This window comes from Polyodon spathula, chromosome 22 (genome assembly GCF_017654505.1).
Source record: "Polyodon spathula isolate WHYD16114869_AA chromosome 22, ASM1765450v1, whole genome shotgun sequence".
Lineage (NCBI taxonomy): Eukaryota > Metazoa > Chordata > Actinopteri > Acipenseriformes > Polyodontidae > Polyodon > Polyodon spathula.
This window is the reverse complement of record NC_054555.1, coordinates 10,854,269-10,860,268: the sequence shown is the minus strand read 5'-3', so window position 1 is coordinate 10,860,268 and position 6,000 is coordinate 10,854,269. Positions and strand designations below refer to the sequence as shown.

Sequence of the window (6,000 nt, the reverse complement as noted above, 5' to 3'; positions counted from 1 at the left end):
GCAAGTTTTGATATAGGATATATGTTATAATTATTATAATTAATATATATACAGTCATATAATATAGATCAGTATCCGTAGTATATATAATATATAGATTATATATGGTAATATATACAGCATATTTCTATTAGATCAGTAGGTGTTCCCTAAATAAACACACAGTGGCCGACAATCATGTTCAGTTTTACATTCAAATGTAATCCTCTAGTAAGAGTCTTAGCTTTGACCCCCAGCAGCATGCTGTACTTGAACATGTGATGCACCATTGACATGTTCCTAGTAAAACACACTGGGGTTATCTTATTCAAACAATAGAAGAGGTTATAGAATTGATGCTATTTAGTCAGCATTATACTCTCCTCCAGAGAAATGGTGCCCATATAAGGGCAGTCAACGCGATAGAACAGAAGGTGTTAGCACAAGGACCTTCTTATCTGGGGGGAACAGTAGTCGTTGAATCTTGTTTTTCATTGTTTGATGCCACCACCTGCCAAGTTTGATTGCTCCGTGGGGATTGCTTTCTCTAGCGCCTCCACCAGCTAGCGTTGAATGTTGCTTCAGTCTTGGCAGTCACCTTTGAAGAAATGTTTTAGTGTAAAATAACCCCACCTATTCTGCATTGGTAGTAAATGGATAACATTTGGGTTGCCACTGTACTATATATTTTTTATGAGAATGGACAAGTCTCTATTCATTGGGGCATTTAGCTATTAAATAAAGATGGGGTCTGAGTTAAAATGCAATACATTTACCACCCACAGTCATTGTCAACAACAGAAAATGGATTTTGAGATACTACTGCCCTTGTAAAATAGCTTGCTCATTGAAATATTTTGATATATTTGAAGAGTGGACAACTATCTACAAATGTAAAGCAAGATATTTAGTAAGAAAGTCAACAGAATCAGATAAAACAGTAAAACAGGGCTTCTCGTCCCAAGCACCACAAACCAGAAGAGTTTAAGTCGATGAATTCATATTGCATTCCAACTGGATGCCAATGGGATTATATTACCATGAAAAATGCATGTCATGAAAGTGAAAAAAAAAAAAAAAAAAAAAAAAAAAAAAATACATTTAAATGTACTGTGCCACAAATAAAAATGATCATAATACAAAAGGTCATCTCCAGGTGTGCCTTCCTAAAACGAATGCTTCTTGAAAAGCAATTACTCTAATAACACATTAATCCACACATGACAAAGAACTTGCAAAGGCTACACATAAAAATGTATTGTGCAAAAATAGGACTCATGTTTGAGAAAGGTTAATCCTGCCCACTGGCTGGTTCAGGTTTAGCTCTGTATGAAAGCAGATTTCTTTCATTTGTGAACAGAAAAGCCTATCATCTTAAGCCACTCCATACAGTTCTGTTTTAATTTAATTGATCAAATGTAGAGAGTGAATGCACACAGAATATATGCAGCAAATTGGCTGCTATATTTTCTTTTGTTGAATCATCTGGGCATTTATATGTGTATCATTAATCATTTGAATGTTGCATTTTGAAAACCTATATGAATATGATAGTGTAGCATTTGAGGATTGAAAGTTTGATTACTAGAACAGTAGCAGTAAAATAAACTAATTTGAAACCCTACTTTTAGCTATTTTATGCAGGTATTATAACTATATGTAGGCATTTCGATGGCCCACAAAAAGTAATATTGCAAAATCTGTAAAAGCTTTTGTCAAAATAAATTAAAAAAAAAAAAAAAAATGACTCGTCTCTCCTGCAAGCTATACATTTAAGGTGAACTTTACTATGACATACAATATTGAACGACTATTCGTTCAACACCTTCTAACAATTATAAAATAAAGAGCTGGTCTTTTACCCAAGTGAAACTGTATTAATATAGTATTACTAAAAGACACTACTATCAAAGACAAATATTTGCACTACATATCTGTCTCAATGCATAAAAGACCACACTGGCACTATACAATCTACTGTTTCTTTGAATGGAAAATACAAGCAAATATCCTAGAATTCAAGGGCAGAAATCCACATTTAATTTTTTATAAAGTCACTTCTGATATATAAAAGCAATGGAAATTGCTCCTTGGTGGCTTTTTTTTATTTTTTTTTTTAAATCACATTTTCAAACATTTTAATGTTTGAATTAATTCCACTGTGGCCATATCTCAAAATTGGCGATTTTATTGTGAAATGTGACAGTCAGGCTCTAGAGGTGCAATGTGCTTTGTAGTTAAATGAACTGAAGAATATTTCCTGGCATTACACTAGTACAGTATTTGGGTGAATAGATAATTATTCAGTTTCAGAGGGTTATGCCTTTATCTAGGTCATGTATGCCGTTTTCTTTCACGCACATTTTAGCAAGAACAAGCAATTCATTCGGTGGAGAGGAATACATGTGGCTTTCCTACTGATAGTTTGTCACTTATTACAACAAGGGGCAAAAAACAAATGAGTGAATTCTGAAGTAGGGCAAAGTGTACTGACTAGTGCAATTTGTGCACACTGCGGTGCAGTAAGGGGTGGGTGCCAGTTTTGTTTGCAAAGCGAGTAATGCGTGCAGGGTCTATCGGGGAAGAAGAAACACTCCCTTGGGCGGTAATTTAAGGAATACCACTGCGCTACGCTGAAGTCATGAACCAGCGAGTCAAAAGTGCAACCACTTATTTCGTCCACTGTATACTTTACCGTAAGTATTGTCCACTGCCATTAAAAAAACAGTCAACCGTCGCTCTTACATTTTGTGAACGAGGTTTTTTTTTTTCTTTTTTTTTTTTTTTAATCAATGTGAAAAGATCTAAAAAGAATGAGGCAATGTTTATAGAAAGAAACACAACTCGCTGGCTTGCATGAATCGATCCGAATGGGTTAATTTAGGCCCGCTGCCTGGTGCTCCTGATGCCCTCTAGCGAGTGTTGTGGTTTTCCTTCCCCGCTCTCTACTGCAGAAATAGATCTCACATTACTCCAAACCATAGCCTGCAACAGAACACCGGGAGCTACTATACTATAGCCTGTTTCATTTGTCTCTTTCAAAAAGCAACAGAAGACCCCTCTAAGCCGATAAGATTCTGAAGTCCCTATTAGGCAACGGTTTTATCTAAAACGGATTTAAAAAGAGCTGCGGAAGGGGTGAGTAATACATAGTTTATTTTAAAATGTACGCGAATGTTTTGTTCTGAAAGGACTTTCGGTATGCGTGAGACTCAATGCTCTCTGACGGAGACCCTTTTGGTGCCTGCATGAGGGGGAGAGAAACAGCTTGGCCTGACAGATTCCCGGAGAGAAACAGAAGCCTGGAATTTGAGTGGTTACTCCCCTGCTTAGTTCTGCCCCACATCTGGAAGTATTGCGGGTTTCTTATGCTAAAACTGTCGAAAGATCCACAGATTAGATCAGAACGGGGTTTTGCTATACGGCTGTTCTCGTGGAATTCAAGGAAGCCCAGTTGTGGTTTAAATATGTGGCGTGAGCTTTTAAAAAGACGTGCATAGTTACTTGTGGGGGTGAAATCAGTGCATTTTGCAAAACATAATTATTGTAATATTGGCATCATCGTTGCTATTGGTATTGTTGCAAAGCAGTTGAAAATCGTAAAAACAAAATGTCCAAGAAAAAAGACTAACGCAGAAAAGAAAATACAGAAGAAACTATTAATCTGCCTAATCTTATACATTTCACATGCCTGTAAATATTCTAAAATCATCTGCATGTACTGCAAAGATAGTGGTAGTTTTATTTAAACGGTCTGTAAATGTTAATGGTGACGATAATCATTTTAACAGTGCAGCTTTAAAAAGTGGAGCTAGTTGGGACTGACCAGCCTGACACCTTGTTTTTAGTGTGATTTGTTTCTTAAGGGACATTAACTAAACCACCTGTTAAATTGCAAGACATTTGTGACACCTCAGCAAGATCAAAGAAATCTGTTTATTATGTTTACACTTGAAAACAAAACAAACAAATCAACAAAGTTTTAGCTGAGAAATCTATGAATACTAGAATTCAGTAGAAGTGGTAAATGGTGTGCAAACATGTAACATCACATATTTGAGATCATTGCTATTTATGTCTCATCTTGCTGCAAATACTGTACTAATGTGATGACAGATTGCTGGACATGAACAGGTGGAGTGTTGTTGTATCCCATGTTTTAATCTACAGAATGCACATCAGCTAAAATAGTGATTCACAGCAGTGACTCATTAGTAAAGGATCAGGTAAGAATTCCCTGATGTGGAGGATACAAGCCTCTGAATTACAAGAAAACTACACATCATAAATCAAATAGGTTTTTGAATTGGAGCAGGCTGTCTGTGCACATGCTGCCAGGTTGTGTAGGGGTTTGTTACAGGGAAATGTTACATATGTGGGTAGTCACTGAATCAGATACAGCAGTGGGTGTTGACAACATGCACACATATTTATTTAACAGCACAGGCCCAAAACTAGGGTACCAACAATGGTAATGCTAGCTTCCGGATTTAATAAAGAAAACAAAACTAAAAATAAGTTTACCACACAGGAGAGCGCTAGTCCCACTAAAAGGATAATCCCACTCCAGGAACCTATTACACTACGCAAACCCACTCTATACTGTTTGGGATCAACATCCCCTAAAGTGACCTACTTCTGGGCTCCCATAGTTCCAGCATCCTCACAGCGGCTCTTCAAACAGTCTTTTCCAACGGCCTCGGCTGGGCAATGTTTTCATGAGAACCGTCTTGGAGTGGAAGGGTTTTGTATAGTAGTTCTGTGCCTCTCTACCACTGACTTGTTTCAAAAGCTCCATGGTCTTCATGGTTGCTTTGTTGGATTGTGTGAGTTGAGGCTTGAAAGTCTTTTATATACAGTGGCTCTCAAAAGTATTCACCCCTCTTGGACTTTTCCACATTTTATTGTGTTACAACAATGCCACTGATCAACACAAAAAAGTCCATAATGTCAATGTGAAAAATAAAATCTACAAATTGTTCTAAATTAATTACAAATACAAAACAGAAAATAATTGTATTCACCCCCTTGAGTCAATATTTGGTAGAGGTACCTTTGGCAGCAATTACACCCATGAGTCTGTTTGAATAATTCTCTACCAGCATTGCACATCTGGACACTGCAATTTTTGCCCATTCTTTTTTTCACCTTTTGGTGAACAGCAATTTTCAACTCTTTCCACATATTCTTAATTGGATTGAGGTCCGGGCTTTGAGTGGGCCACTCCAGGACATTGACCTTTTTGTTTTTAAGCCACTGCAGTGTGGCTTTGGCTGTGTATTTGGGGTCATTGCCCTGCTGGAAGATGAATCTTCTCCCAAGTCCCAGGTCTCTTGTAGACTTCAGCAGGTTTTTCTCCAGGATTTCTCTGTACTTTGCTGCATTCAGGCCCTGACGCAGAGAAGCATCCCCATAGCATGATGCTGCCACCACCATGTTTCACAGTAGGGATGATGTTCTCAGGATGATGTGCGTGCACATAGCATTGAGGCCAGAAAGCTATTTTGGTCTCAACAGACCATAGAATCCATTTCCAGTTGGTCTCAGAGTCTCCCACATGCCTTCTGGCAAACTCTAGCCGAGATTTGATGTGTTTTTTTTCAACAATGGCTTTCTTTTTACCACTCTCCCATAAAGGCCAGTTTTGTGAAGCACCCAGGCTGTTGTTGCCGTATGCACAGTGTCTCCCAGCTTAGCCGTGGTAGACTGTGACTCCTTTAGAGTTGCCATAGGCCTCTTGGTGGCCTCCCTGACTAGTACCCTTCTTGCCCGGATACTCCGTTTTTGAGGACGGCCTGTTCTAGACAGATTCACGGTTGTGCCATATTCTCTTTTTTTCTTATTAATGGATTTTACTGTGCTCCAGGGGATATTCAGTGCCTTGGAAATGTTCTTATATCCTATCCCTGATTGGTGCTTTTGAAGAACCTTATTCCGGATTTGCTTTGACTGTTCCTTCATCTTCATGATGTAGTTTTTGTTAGGAAATGTACTAATCAACTGTGGGACCTCCCAAAGACG

The 6,000-nt window shown here is 38.1% G+C and overlaps 1 protein-coding gene across 1 annotated transcript in view; it reads left to right on the top strand.

Annotated features, from left to right (window-relative positions):
- Positions 1-1,087: 1,087 nt before the first annotated feature.
- The window catches only part of LOC121297212 (bifunctional heparan sulfate N-deacetylase/N-sulfotransferase 1), a 60,891-nt gene continuing 55,978 nt past the window's right edge, over positions 1,088-6,000 (top strand). Inside the window, exon 1 of the mRNA XM_041223357.1 lies at positions 1,088-3,117. The gene's annotated coding sequence lies outside the window, so the exon portion shown is untranslated. The remainder of the gene's footprint in view (positions 3,118-6,000) is intronic.